The 15947-nt window shown below is 45.0% G+C and overlaps 1 protein-coding gene across 1 annotated transcript in view; it reads right to left on the reverse strand.

Annotated features, from left to right (window-relative positions):
• The window catches only part of STUM (stum, mechanosensory transduction mediator homolog), a 149217-nt gene that overhangs the window by 119201 nt on the left and 14069 nt on the right, over positions 1-15947 (reverse strand). The gene's annotated exons all lie outside the window — the stretch shown is intronic.

The raw sequence follows: 15947 nt of genomic DNA on the forward strand, positions 1-15947 counted from the left end.
AGGAGAGATAGGAACAGGAGGGAGAGAGATGGGGTAGATGGGAAAGTAGGAGAGAGATAGAGAAAGTGGGGAGAGAGGCAGGGGTCTGAGAGAGAGGGAGATGGGGTGAGAGGGAGATGGGGTGAGAGAGAGAGAAGGGGTGAGAGAGGGAGATGAAGTGAGAGAGAGAGAAGGGGTGAGAGAGAGAGAAGGGGTGAGAGAGAGAGAGAAGGGGTGAGAGAGAGAGAAGGGGTGAGAGAGAGAGAAGGGGTGAGAGAGGGAGAAGGGGTGAGAGAGGGACAAGGGTGAGAGAGGGAGAAGGGTGAGAGAGGGAGAATAGGTGAGAGAGAGAGAAGGGGTGAGAGAGGGAGATGGGGTGAGAGAGGGAGATGGGGTGAGAGAGGGAGATGGGGTGAGAGAGAAAAGGGGTTAGAGAGAGAGAAGGGGTGAGAGAGAGAGAAGGGGTGAGAGAAGGGGTGAGAGAGGGAGATGGGGTGAGAGAGGGAGATGGGGTGAGTGAGGGGTGAAAGAGAGAGGGGGTGGGGGGTGATAGAGAGAGGGGGTGGGGGGTGAGAGATAGAAAGAGAGGAGGGCGGGGGTGACAGATAGAGAGGAGGGGGGTGCCAGAGAGGGGGATGAGAGAGAGAGAGAATGGGGAGTGAACGAGACAGTGAGGGGGGTGGGGAGTGACAGAGGGGATGAGAGAGGGAGTGGAAGGGTGAGAGAGGAAAGTGGGGTTGACAGAGAGGGGGGTGAGAGAGAGAGGGTGGTTGAGAGAGGGGGTGGGGGTGAGGGAGAGAGGGGGATGAGAGAGGGGGTGAGACACAGAGAGGGGCGAGACTCCCCCCCTCCTCACCTTACCCCGGATCGTTAACCTTCGGCCGTTTCCTGCACATCCTGTCCAGGCACACAGCCGGCTCTGCCATCCTCACTGGAGGCACAGACAGCAGAGCTTGAGGCTTTATCTGTGGGAATGGCATGTGTTGGCTGTGTGCCCGGATCGAGTGTTTAGTGCCAGTGAAGAGAAGAGTGGAGGGCAGCTTCACAGTGTACAGCCGCCGCGCCGCCCGGGCGGAGATAGTGTGTGCAGACAGTGACGTAATCTCTCACTCTGCAGTGCATTGTGAGAGATGAGATGTGACAGGCTGGCTCAGTAGGAGGAGGAAGAAGGAGGACACGCAGCACGCTCATACTCTGACATACAAAGCGCCGCCACGGCACTGGAGGTGTGTGTTGTTTCAACCCGGCAGGCTGCGGAGTGCGGGGTGAAAGGGTCAGCTGATTAAAAAAAAAAAATACCAGGGCTTTCCACACCGTCGGGAGGGTGTCACCCCTCTAGCGGGTGTCACCCGGGTGCGGACCGCACCCCCCACACCCCCCTAGCAACGCCTCTGAGCATAGCAAATCTTCAGAAAATCTAATAGTGTGTATGGGGTCTAAGGCTGAGAACCAAGTGATCAAATACCGCTGATTGATCAGTTCTCAGAGTTCCGTGAGCAGAGAGCTGGTGACTGTCAGTCACCAGCTCTCTGCTCTGCCCATCCCTCTTCCCCCACGCTCACTGGAGTGCTGGGCTGTGAAGGGGGGCAGGAGCGACTGGCTCAGGCTCTCAGTGGCTCACTGAGAGGCTGAGCTGGGTGCCAGTCCAGGCATCTGGGTGGATCCCGACCATATGATCGCAATCTTTCCCCAGCCTGGACCGGCTCTGTCATGGGCCACAGGAGCACAGAACGAACTGCACTTCTGTGATCCATAGGAGAAGTACAGCCAAACTTAAGGATTGGTTCACACCTATGCGTTTTTATTACTTTTTGCAGAAACACACTACAGTCCATTTAACATGGTTTCCTATGGGACATGTTCACATCTATGCTTTTTTCAGCTGCTGCCATCACATACATTCAGTGCTGGAGGTGCCGAAACTGTGTTTCTCCACATTCCCACTGAAAAAAGCCCTGACTGTACATATCCTAGAGGAGTTTGTAGGATTGCTATACAGATGGCGCTGTTCCCCTTGTGGTATACTTTGAATTTGAAAATATAGGTGACTGAATGTATTACAGGTATTTATATAGGGCCAATAATATACACAACGCTTTACATACTGTTTACTCGCATCAGTCCCTGCCCTCAAGAAGCCTACAATCTGAGGTCTCTAGTTCACATACCGTTATGCACATTCATACTATGGCCAATTCACCTATCCGTAGGGTTGATTTACTAAAGGCAAATAGACTGTGCACTTTTCATAGTGCAGTTGCTTAGTAAATGAGCCATAGTTCTTCAAGACAGAAGTGGTAACTAATAAGCCACTGTGGTCCAAAGGGACATTTAACAGTTCTTTCTTTTGTGTGTATGAGTGGAATTAAAGTCTTCTGGGTGGTGGTGGGCTTTTGCCATAATATGCACAGCTGTATGGCGCATTAAGCTGTCAATATGCCCTTCTGCAGTGGTGACCTGCCTTCAGTTGCCACTGTCTGAAGTCTCCACTTCCTCTTCGGCCAAAGGATGGCCATTGCCACCCAACTCTATTCTAGGGATGCTCTGCTCCCTGTGATATTATTAGCATAATACAATATACCCAGCAGGATTCTTGTTCAAGGGTATCTGGATAACTGGTAAGTGGTCATTTGGACATGTCTATCAGTTTCCTGAATGCATCAGATTTGCTGGAGAAACGTACTGATACTTTGTACCCTGGAACAATGGTTTAATGAGAATCAGCCAGATTCGCTGCAAGTTATCACTCCGATGATTTGCTAATTCCTACTATTGGTGGTTTCACCTCCCGGCTTCTAGACTGCAGATTAGTAAATGAAGGAGCAGCATAAGTCCTCAACTCTTCTCACTCTGCTCTCTCCACCATTCAGCACATGTGCCTGAAGCAGAGTCCTGATTTAATCCTAGTGCTGCCCCTCCCACTCCTCAGACTGAGCGTTCCTGTGCTGGAGATGACAGAGGCCGATATTAAGATGGATTCAAATACTCACATTTTATGGAAAATAACATTTTATAATATTCAACTGCATTAAATTATTTCATATCCACCTATAATTTAGCATTGAGAGCTTCACTTTATTTGTTAAGTTCATTGGAACACCAGAAAGCTTGCAAAAGACTTCTAGATTTGATCTAAAGTGACCTGACATCCACAACATATAACTGGTCTTGCTACTTTAAATAAACCGGTGTGATTTCCGCAAATAGATTTCAACGTGTTCAGAAAGCCTTCTCTCTTCGGGGGGAAAATAAATACATGCAGAAGCTCCAACCCATCAAAACAAATTGTGTTCTCACGTCGAAGCGTCCATAATTCTCACAGACTGGGTCCTGGGAGTAAGCTACGGCTCAGCCTTGTCACACAGAGGTTGGCTGGAGATTTACCTCGGCTGACAGCAGCATTGGAGCTTGTAAACAAGAAGACGTAAATATTACTGCGAGGAGTTTGGTGCCTCTACGCAGAGCTGGTATGACAAGCACGAAGTTCAACTTCCAAAACCTCCTTGTGTTCTTTCATGTTTCAGTGCACTTTCTGCGATGTCTGCTGCAAGAAATGCGGCACAGTCAAGTGCAACCAGGCGCATGATTTTAGTAAGGCTGCCTAGGTTCCTAATCACAACACACATAATCCCATAATTGTTAGGTCTCTGCAATATCATCCCTCCACCTCTCGGTGCCGGATCCATAAAGGTCCATCTTCACCAGCCAATACACTTCAAAAAGATTAATGTATCACGCTTTAATATCTCCACTCAAATATTTACTTCAAAGAAGTCACATCATCCGTCTCAGCTCTTCCCGTTGACTTATTTCACCCTAGTACATTCACTAGTAGATTTTCAAAAGAACGTTTGTAAGATACAAAAAATGTGTACGAAAAAAAAAATTTGACAAATGTCCAAAGTTTTGTTTGCTTTTAACCACTTCCCCCAGGTGGACGTCATATGACATCATTTACTTTGAGTTGAGATATCTGAATGATGCCTGCATCATCCAGATATCTTTTTTTTCAGCCGGCAAATTCCTACAGTGTAAAAGCCATCTTAGATGCTGTTTAGCCGCTTAAATGCTTTTACAGGCGGAGGGGAACCAGAGAATGAATCTGCTCATGGCAGAGGTTTACCATAGAGCTGGCCGGGGACCAGATGACCCTCGGAGGATGGAAGGGACATCATGATGTCAATTCCGGCTCTGGCAGATGTACACACTGCCATTTTTTTTTTGCTGGAAAGCTTGAGATCGATTTTTTTTTTTTTTATATAAGGCTTTCCAGCATAGAGGAGAGATGTGGGGACTTATAGACCCCAGATCTCTCCATAAAGAGGACCTGTCATGCCCTGTTCCTATTACAAGGGATGTTTACATTCCTTGTAATAGGAATAAAAGTGATCTAAAAAAAAAAATTAAAGGGAAAGTGTAAAAATAAAAATATAAAAAAATAAAATTTTTTTAAAATTTAAAGTGCCCCCATCACCTCGTGCTCGCACGCAGAAGTGAATAGAATACGCAGGTCGCTCCTGCATATGTAAACGGCGTTCAAACCACACATGTGAGGTATCACTGCGATTGTTATGCCCCGTACACACGGTCGGATTTTCCGATGGAAAATGTCAGATCGGAGCGTGTTGTCTGAAATTCCGACCGTGTGTGGGCTCCATCTGACATTTTCCATCGGATTTTCCGACACACAAAGTTGGGGAGCAGGAGATAAAATTTTCCGACAACAAAATCCGTTGTCGGAAATTCCGATCGTGTGTACACAAATCCGACGGACAAAGTGCCACGCATGCTCAGAATAAATAAAGAGATGAAAGCTATTGGCCACTGCCCCGTTTATAGTCCTGACGTACGTGTTTTACGTCACCGCGTTCAGAACGATTGGATTTTCCGACAACTTTGTGTGACCGTGTGTATGCAAGACAAGTTTGAGCCAACATCCGTCGGAAAAAATCCTAGGATTTTGTTGTCGGAATGTCCGAACAAAGTCCGACCGTGTGTACGGGGCATTAGAGTGAGAGTATGGGTAGAGAAAGTATGGGTTTGGGGGTTTTTCCTCCATTATACTTACCTAGGTGGATGCAGCATCGGTCCGATGCTGTATCTGTTCCCCAGCACCTCTGCACTGAGAACCGAGCGATCAAACACTGCTGATGGCTCAGTTCTTACAGCTTCCCGAGAAAAGAGCTGCTGGCTGTCAATCAGCATCTCTCCGCTCTGCTCCTCCACGCTCAATGGAGCGCTGAGCTGTGGAGGGGCGGGGAGCGGCTGTCTCAGGCTCTCAGCGGCTCACTGAGAGGCTGAGATGGGCATCAGTCCAGGCACCTGGCGGATCCAGACTCCCACTGTCGGGATGACGCGGTTCCTGGACTGATATCCATGATGTCAGCAGAGAGCGGACTTCAGTCCGCTCTCTGCTAAAAAGGGGTCACAGGAGTGCAAAACGAATTGCACTCCTGTGGCTCATAGGAGAAGCCCAGCCAAACAAGCTTAGGCTGGACTTGGTTAATCTATTGAATTATAAATTGGTTTATCTATTGTGTTTTCTTGCAATAAATACCGCGTGACCATTAAAAATTGCAATGACTGCCATTTTATTCCCTAGGGTCTCTGCTAAAAAATATATATATAATATTTGGGGGTTCTGGGTCATTTTTCAGCAAAACGATGATTTTTACATGTAGGAGAGAAATGCCAGAATTGGCTTGGGTGGCAAGTGGTTATCATTCGACTTTGGAACAAATGGACTTCACCAAACACAAACCATGTTCGAGAAAAATTTTCTATCTTGCGCCTTCAAATTTTCTCATCACTGCAGTCAAAATTGAATGTCAATTTGACCCCCTAATGACTAGAAAATGTTCTTAAAACAAAAACTTTTGAATTAAATTCTACTATATATGTTTATAGCCAGCTTTAGTCATAGACAGACTAACCTGTTGATCAGGCCCAGGCTGAATGTCCAGCAGTCAACTTAAAGAGACCCTGTCATCAACATAATTGCAGGCAAAAGCACAGAAATATCAAGTATTTTACAGTATCTCACAAAAGTGAGTACACCCCTCACATTTTTGTAAATATTTTATTATATCTTTTCATGTGACAACACTGAAGAAATTTCACTTTGCTACAATGTAAAGTAGTGAGTGTACAGCTTGTATAACAGTGTACATTTGCTGTCCCCTCAAAATAACTCAACACACAGCCATTAATGTCTAAACTGCTGGCAAAAAAAGTGAGTACACCCATGAGTGAAAATGTCCAAATTGGGCCCAATTAACCATTTTCCTTCCCCAGTGTCATGTAACTCATTAGTGTTACAAGGTCTCAGGTGTGAATGGGGAGCAGGTGTGTTAAATTTGGTGTTATCGCTCTCACTCTCTCATACTGGTCACTGGAAGTTCAACATGGCACCTCATGGCAAAGAGCTCTCTGAGGATCTGAAAAAAAAAAGAATTGTTGCTCTACATAAAGATGGCCTAGGCTATAAAAAGATTGGCAAGACCCTTAAACTGAGCTGCAGCATGGTGGCCAAGACCATACAGCAGTTTACCGGACAGGTTCCACTCAGAACAGGCCTCGCCATGGTCGACCAAAGAAATTGAGTGCACGTGCTCAGCGTCATATCCAGAGGCTGTCTTTGGGAAATAGATGTATGATTGCTGCTGAGGTTGAAGGGGTGGGAAGTCAGCCTGTAAGTGCTCAGACCATACGCCGCACACTGCATCAAATTGGTCTGCATGGCTGTCATCCCAGAAGGAAGCCTCTTCTAAAGATATTGCACAAGAAAGCCTGCAAACAGTTTGCTGAAGACAAGCAGACTAAGGACATGGATTACTGGAACCATGTCCTGTGGTCTGATGAGACCAAGATAAACTTATTTGGTTCAGATGGTGTCAAGCGTGTGTGTGGCTGCAACCAGGTGAGGAGTACAAAGACAAGTGTGTCTTGCCTACAGTCAAGCATGGTGGTGGTAGTGTTATGGTCTGGGGCTGCATGAGTGCTGCCGGCACTGGGGAGCTACAGTTCATTGAGGGAACCATGAATGCCAACATGTACTGTGACATACTAAAGCAGAGCATGATCCCCTCCCTTCAGAGACTGGGCCACAGGGCAGTATTCCAACATGATAATGACCCCAAACACACCTCCAAGACGACCACTGCCTTGCTAAAGAAGCTGAGGGTAAAGGTGATGGACTGGCCAAGCATGTCTCCAGACCTAAACCCTATTGAGAGTCTGTGGGGCATCCTCAAGCAGAAGGTGGAGGAGCGCAAGGTCTATAACATCCACCAGCTCCGTGATGTCGTCATGTAGAAGTGGAAGAGGACTCCAGTGGCAGCCTGTGAAGCTCTGGTGAACTCCATGCCTAAGAGGGTTAAGGCAGTGCTGGAAAATAATGGTGGCCACACAAAATATTGACACTTTGGGCCCAATTTGGACATTTGCAATTAGGGGTGTACTCACTTTTGTTGCCTGCTGTTTAGACATTAATGGCTGTGTGTTGAGTTATTTTTAGGGGACAGCAAATTTACACTGTTATACAAGCTGTACACTCACTACTTTACATTGTAGCAAAGTGTCATTTCTTCAGTGTTGTTACAAGTAAAGATAGAACAAAATATTTACAAACATGTGAGGGGTGTACTTACTTTTGTGAGATACTGTAAATGCTTACTTGCAGCATTTTCCCTTTCCATTAACAATTTTTATTACCTTGCAAGTTGCAATGTGCTACAGGTAGAGTCAATTCCTTAGCACAGCCCCTCCCTTCTTGTACATCATAGCCTTCTCTTCTTCTCTCCTGACAGTACTAATCACTGTCTGTGATGGCCCAGCTCCTCCACGCTTCCCTTCACCTCCCAACATAAACCTTTTTGCAGGTGCAGGGGGAGGAGTGTAGGGGAATAACATAGCATGTCACTTCAGAGATTGCTCTGAGTCTGTTGTGGTTGCAGATAATATAAGATGGTGGTGCCCAGCAGCAATCTCAGAGTTTTTGGATATCTACAGAAGGGGGGATATTACAGGTAAATAACATTAGATGCACATATAATCTTATGGGAAGTTTGTTGATTAAATCCTACACCATTGTTACACATTCATTCTCCACTATCCTGAGTGTAAATAGACAGGAAGAGGCTGCAAATAGGCTACTACAGATTAGCATCACTGAGATGTAATAAAGATTTTAAAAAAGAAAGACAAAAAAAACAGGTATTTTGTTTAAAAAAAAAAAAAAAAAAAGAAGTTTAAAATACACGGCGAGAAATGTCATTCAGTTCGTTTTTATATCTACAAACCAATGGCTCTTTCCAAAACCAATTGTTCCCAAAGATCAGGGTTACAATACTTTTTGTTTTTTTGGCAAATAGCTTAATAACATTTAGGGATTTATTTAGGGTGGTACGCACATTTGTAATTTTTTTATACATCTTTAAAACTATTGTATAGAAGATTTAATAATGTACCCATGTAATGCTAGCTGTATTTAAAGTGGAGCTCCGCCGAAAATTTTTTTTTTAAAAGTCAGCAGCTACAAATACTGCAGCTGCTGACTTTTAAAACATGGACACTTACCTGTCCAGGGCCCCCGCGATGTCAGCACCCGAGGCCGAAGCGTCTCTCCGTCCTCGGGTGCTGCCACCTCCATCTTCGGTAAGGGAATCAGGAAGTGAAGCCGTGCGGCTTCACTTCCCGGTTCCCTACTGCGCATGCGCGAGACGCGCAGCGCAATATGGATGGTCCCTGCTGTCTCTGGGACCCGTGTGTTTCCCAGCAGGCAGTGGGGAGGGAGCAGGAAGTGGCGTAAATAACCGCAGATTCTGCGGCTATCTATGCCGGAAGTGGGTACAGATGCCTGTAATATATAGGTATCTGTACCCCCCTCCCCCCTGAAGGGTGCCAACTGTGTCACCGGAGGGGGGGGGGGAATCTGATGAGTGGAAGTTCCACTTTTGGGTGGAACTCCACTTTAAGAGGTACACCTGCTACAAAGAATCAAAGATTTTAAAGGTCACTTTTTAAAGTTTTAACTTTTAGTGCTGGTTCACATTATGTACTATGGAACCGTTCTAATAGGAGCAACTTGAGTCAAGGTTCCTGTACTACGTTGGGATGACTTCAGGGCGACTTGCATTGACTTCTATGCAGAAGTCATTTTGCAAGCCGCCACTGAAGTTGTGTGCAGATCGCCTTGCATAGTCGCGCTGTAAGTCGGGTTGCCCCTGTGTGAACCGGCACTTAGGAAAAGTATAATGATTTAGATCTGTTTTATTTTATTAGTTTATTTTTATCTTAGCTTTGTTTATTTATCATATTTAAAATTTTAATTTTACAAATGCACATTGTTACACTCAGTTTCCAAGCTGATGAGAAATCTCATCTTCGACTGCAAGCTTGTGAGCAACTTGTGTTCAACTGACTAAAGTATAATGTCAATGGACTTTGTTTTTTGTATTTAATATGCATTTTGAATGCAAGTCAAATATACACTATATTGCCAAAAATATTGGGACGCCTGCCTTTACATGCACATGAACTTTAACCCAGTCTTAGTCGGTAGGGTTCAATAACAGCTTCAACTCTTCTGGGAAGGCTGTCCACAAGGTTTAGAAGTGTCTATGGGAATGTTTCACCATTCTTCCAGAAGCGCATTTGTAAGGTCAGGCACTGATGTTTAACCACTCCAATACTGTGCGCTTTCACCCCCTTCCTTCCCAGGTCAATTTTCAGCTTTCAGCGCTCTTGCATCTTCAATAAGAATTGCGCGTTCATGCAACACTGTACCCAAATGAAATTTTTATCATTCTGTTCACACAAATAGAGCTTTCTTTTGGTGGTATTTATTCACAAATCAGTTTTTCATTTTTTGCGATTAAGCAAAAAAAGAGCGGAAATTAAAAAATATATATATATTTTCTACTTTCTGTTTTAAAAGAATCCAATAAAATTAAATTTTGTCATAAATTTAAGCCAAAATGTATTCTGCTACATGTCTTTGGTAAAAAAAAACCTTTAAGTGTATAATAAATGGTTTATGTGATTATGGACATATGTGTGCAGATGATCATGTACGTATGTGTGCAGATGATCACGGACATATGTATGCAGATGATCATGTACGTGTGTGTGCAGATGATCACGGACATATGTGTGCAGATGATCATTGGGACATATGATTTTACTGTTACATATGTGGGACAGGTGTTTTTACTGTTTGGGGACAGGTGTGGGGACATGCGTGTGGGGACAGTTTTTTGGGGACACTATGTAGGGGACATTGGGGTTTATTTACTAAAAGCAAATCCACTTTGCACTACAAGTGCACTTGGAAGTGCAGTTGCTGTAGATCCGATGGGGGCATGCAATGAATATAAAAAAACAGCATTTTTGCCTGAACGTGATTGGATGATAAAATCAGCAGAGCTTCCCCTCATTTCAGATCTTCCCCTCAGATTTACAGCGACTGCACTTCCAAGTGCAGAGTGGATTTGCCTTTAGTAAATCAACCCCATTGCATGTTTACACTGTGTGGGGACACTGGGCCAGTGATCAGTGTGTAAAAAGCTGTAAAAAACAGCTCATACTCACTGATCACCGGCTTGCTGCAGCGATCACCTCTCCTCACTGACAACTTCCGTGTGAGGAGAGGAGAGCCGATCGCCTAGCAACCAGCTCTCCGTTTACATCACATGACGGCTGTGATTGGACACAGTCATCATGTGATCAGGAGGGCCAATCACAGAGCCCTACTGCCAGTCCAGGTGACACGAGCGCATCGGGATCGCGCCGCTGCGAGGGCACGCGCGTGAGCGATCCCCCTCCTTCTGAGGCATGTTCCTGAACGTCCACTCAGAAGGAGGGAGCTCCCACCCGGCTGTACATGTGCAATGGTGGCTCCCTCTTCTGAGTGGTTAAGGGAAGGCCTGACTCGCAGTCTCCGCTGTAACTCATCCCAAAGGTGTTCTATCAGGTTGAGGTCAGGACTCTACCCCAAACTCGCTCATCCTTGTCTTTATGGACCTTGCGTTGTACACTGGTGCGCAGTCATGTTTGAACAGGAAGGGGTCACCCCCAAACTGTTCCCACAAAGTCAGGAGCATGAAATTGTCCAAAGTGTCTTGGTATGCTGATGCCTTAAGAGTTCCCTTCACTGGAACTAAGGGGCCAAGCCCAACCCCTGAAAAACAACCTCACACCATAATCCCCCCTCCACCAAATTTTTTGGAACAGTGCACAAAGCAAGGTCCATAAAGACATGGATGAGTGAGTTTGGGGTGGAGGAACTTGACTGACCTGTACAGAGTCCTGACCTCAACCCGATAGAGCACCTCTGGGATAAATTAGAGGGGAGACTGCGAGCCAGGCCTTCTCGTCCACATCAGTGCCCGTCCTCACAAATGCGCTTATGGAAGAATGGTCAAACATTCTCATAGACACACTCCTAAACCTTGTGGACAGACTTCCCAGAAGAGTTGAAGCTGTTATAGCTGCAAAGGCTGGGCCAACCCCTCAACTCACTCCATCAGTCTCCTCACGCATCACTAACTTACTAACCGACATATCTGTATGGATGTCACACCACTTCCTCAAACTCAACTTGTCCAAAACCAAACTTATAATATTTCCTCCCCCACGTGCCTCTTCCCCTGACTTATCTGTCAAGAGCAATGGCACAACCATCCACCCTTCCCCACATGTCAGGGTACTAGGTGTTATCCTGGATTCTGAACACTCCTTTCGGCCCCACATCCAATCACTTTCCAAAGCTTGCCGCCTCAACCTCCGCAACATCTCTAAACCATGTCCCTTTCTAACCAATGAAACCACAAAGCTCCTGATTCACTCCCTGGTTATCTCTCGCCTTGACTACTGCAACCCGTTCCTCATTGGCTTACCTTTAAATAGACTATCCCCCCTTCAGTCCGTCATGAATGCTGCTGCCAGACTCATCCACCTTACAAACCGCTCAGTGTCTGCTACCCCTCTCTGCCAATCCCTCCATTGGCTACCACTCACCCAACTAATTAAATTCAAAATACTAACTAAGTTACAAAGCCATCCACAACTCTGCCCCCAGCTACATCACTAGCCTAGTCTCAAAACACCAACCTAATCGCCCTCTCCGTTCCTCCCAAGACCTCCTGCTCTCTAGCTCCCTCATCACCTCCTCCCATATCCGCCTCCAGGACTTCAACCGAGCCTTGCCCATCCTCTGGAATTCCCTACCCCAATCTGTCAGACTGTCTCCAAATTTATCCACTTTTAGCCGATCCCTGAAAACTTTCCTCTTCAGAGAAGCCTATCCTGCCTCCATCTAACAACTGCACCATTTTCACCATTAGCTCATCCCCCACAGCTATTACCCTTTTGTATAACTTGACCCTCCCTCCTAGATTGTAAGCTCTAACGAGCAGGGCCCTCTGATTCCTCCTGTATTGAATTGTATTGTACTTGTACTGTCCTCTCTAATGTTGTAAAGTGCTGCGTAAACTGTCGGTGCTATATAAACCTTGTATAATAATATTGAACCCTACGGACTAAGAATCCCTTTAAAGTTCATGTGCGTGTAAAGGCAGGCGTTCCAGTACTTTTGGCAATATAGTGTAGGCCAGCAGACTTCACAGACTTAAACTGAGCAGTACATACGGCAGTTCAGAGGTTGTTTGATCCACTTTGCATTGCACTGTGCTTCTTTGGACACATGTTCTACTGAGGATCGATTGAACTGCAAGCAAAGCAGATCAAACACAGCTTTTTCTTGTCAAATGCTACATTTGCCAATTGAACTTATTTGTAGTCTTAGCAAACGCAGCTTTTGAAACAAATGCTTATTGACATGGGTCCTAAAAGCAGACAGTCCCATTTGCCCTTTAGCATTCTATGCAATTTAATCTCCCTGGTGTTTAGCTTGGGTTCCACAGTTCGCCTGTAAAATGAGCTGGGAAAATATTTTGCTGTTGTTTAAAAGGCACAAATTTAAAGCTGAGCTTTTGGCAGACAAAAATCAATTCTACTCATTAATATATCATTACATTTTCCTTGTGTCTGAATTTGGCCTGAAATCTCTTGTAGTCTACAGTACAGTCTGTACAGCAGAGCTCAGAGAGAGGGACAGAAAAGAAGCACAAGGAGCCGATCAGTTCTGCTGCTTGTAGACAGGTGCAGTCTATTTTCTCTACTGCAGGTGGCGCTCATCCGCAGCAGCAATGCTGGTGGAGGAAGAAGTTGAGAGGTACCTAGCTCCTCTATGGTTTCCTTGATCACAGAGAGGCAGCATCTGCTTGGGAGACAAAACCAGAGAAATTCCCAGCTCAACTCACCAACCAGTCTGCCTACCAATGCTGGCACCTCATGTGACTTTGGCAGCCATCTTGGGTCAGGTAGAGTCTATTTAAGGCCCTGGCTCCAAGGTTTGGCACGCATTTCATGTGTGGCTAGAGTAGGGACAGGATACCCATCTGTCAGGGACAGATCTTAGCATCAGTGAGAGGTTCTAGATGAGTAGGGAAAGTGCAGGGACATTCCATCCTATGTGGAAGCCTCCCCACTTGGGTACAGACCAGCCAGGCTGCAGTTCGCCCCTTGAGACAGATGCTGTCGGCATACCTGAGATTTGCTGCTACTACTCATTGTAGTTACATCCTGTGAGTGTTCCCGGTAGGGTGCCTTTCCGCTGGGCTTGTTATATATTGCCAAACTCCAACTTTAATACAGTTTCATTTTCTGCAACTGGACTGGTTTTCTGGCGCACCACTATGCTGTACCACATGTTGATCGGAGGAGAAAGCAGAGTGACAGGCATATGATCTGATCGGTTTGCTGCTTTCCCTTTCACAGCCTGGGGGAGGATCAATGACCATCTCAGCTCAGAGGAAGTGAGTTGAATGATGATGGCTGTCAGGCTGAGGACATCTAGTGGTGGAATAGAAGTACTGTGAGCTATAAGGCTCCATGCACACTGAAGCTCAAAAAAGCTTTTTCTGGATGCCAGATTGCTGGCAGAAAACACTGGTTGAAAAACGTGCTTTTAACAGCGTTTTGAACTAGCGTTTATGAGCGTTTTTTAGCGTTGGCGTTTATGGGCGTTTTTAATAAAAATACACAGAGGACATTCCAAAAATCCCACAATGCATTCCAAACTCCCACAATGCATTGAAAAAATAGAACACCGAAAGCTAATTAACGCGCGTTTATCAGCAATTGGCTTTTTTCAGCGGTGAAAAACGGCACTTTGAATGCGAATTTCTGGCGTTCAGAAAAAAGCCCATGAACTCCACTGCTCATTAAAGCTAAAAAACGTCCATGTGTGCATGGACACATAGGCTAACATAGAGTGCAGTTTATGGGCTTTTAAAAAAACGCCCAAACGCCAATAAACTGCAGTTTATCAGCTCCAGTGTGCATGGAGCCTAATTCTGAATTGAAGCTGAAGACTGCAGCAAAAACTGTTATTTTTTTTTATTTGATCTTTAAAGGTTAACTCCAAAACATTCCCCTCTGGGTGATCTATGTACATTACAAGAATATCAACAAACTTTGTTGCGGATTCCAACCTTTTGTTATTCTGAAGAAATTCCTGTGTTAAAGTGAATCTAATGGGGGTGGTTTTATAATTATACATCAGCTGCTGCACCTGCAGGGGTTTAATGCGGAAAATCGCAGGGTCTGCATTTCTTTAGATGTGATTTCCTATTGGGAGTATCTCACAAAAAATGACATTTTTGTTGCAGGGGATGCCTGAAATCTTTTTTCTTAGTGCAGACTTCTGGGAAAATTGGTGAGCCAATCACACAAGCAGGAAATGATGTTTCTGGGGGGCGTTCTGTACACACTCTGTATACAGAACACCTCCAGGTAGCCATATTGTACTGTATTTTACAGAAAATGACAGAGCTGCAGATTGACAAGGAAAGATAATTTACAATAACATTCAATTACAATATGACTTGTGTCGCAATTGCATATAATATATTTTATTTATTTTATATTTTTTCCCCACGAAAGTGGCGTTACCCTTTAATGGACTATTCATTTTTATCTTGCTATTTGTTTTAATTGGAACTTGACATATTCCCTTAAACAAGCTACGAAAATATGAATTAATAGTCAAAATATGCAAATAAACAATGTATCCTAAAGTTGATCATATTAGGGACAGTTCAAAGTCATTCATTTTCTGGGACAATTTTCTAACACCCGGGAGTTTCTTTTGATTGGCAGCTGTGCGGTTCATGGCAGTCTCTCTAAACAGGACTCGGTCTACCTTACAGGATGAGGTTTTATTGGTTTTCTTCTAACCGGGGGAATGGCGTACAGCTGAACGGTGCTCTGTAAATTAGCACATCTTGCTGGCTGTGTTTTCCAGCTTTGTGCCCCTGTGTATAATGAAATAGATAACACAGATGCTCCTACATTTAACAGTTCCCCTATGCCATGGGCAAATGTGCTACAGTATACAAAGAAAACAAAACGGAGATGAAACTTCACCGATTTCTGCCCTTATTTCAAATATTGCGAAGGGAACAAGTTCTCTACTGGGATACACTGAAAGTGTTTGTTACCCCCCCCCCCCCCCCAGCATTTCATATCCCTGATATGTGCCTGCTGTACTTGTATGAGAAGTACTGTACTTTTTTTGCTTCCTTTGTGTGAAATCTCTGGTGTTCCTGCCAGTCCCTCTGCTTTCCTGTTAAAAACTGACCACACTAAGCAGGAAAGCACACCACGGTCAGTTCTCTAGCTATGCTGGGAACTCAGTGTACTCTCCTCCAATGATCAGACTTGTCCTGACATGCCCCTCTGCACAGCCATTCATTGGGAAGATCAGTGTGCTGCTGTTCCCCCCCCCCCCCCCCCCTTATGAAGCAGAGAACAGAGAGAATATATAAATAAGGAAAAAAGGGTATTTATGCATTTTTATATCTATACAATAATGTTTTGTATTTCATTTATATTTTAAACTGAAT

Source organism: Aquarana catesbeiana, linkage group LG04 (assembly GCF_042186555.1).
Source record: "Aquarana catesbeiana isolate 2022-GZ linkage group LG04, ASM4218655v1, whole genome shotgun sequence".
Taxonomy (NCBI): Eukaryota; Metazoa; Chordata; class Amphibia; order Anura; family Ranidae; genus Aquarana; species Aquarana catesbeiana.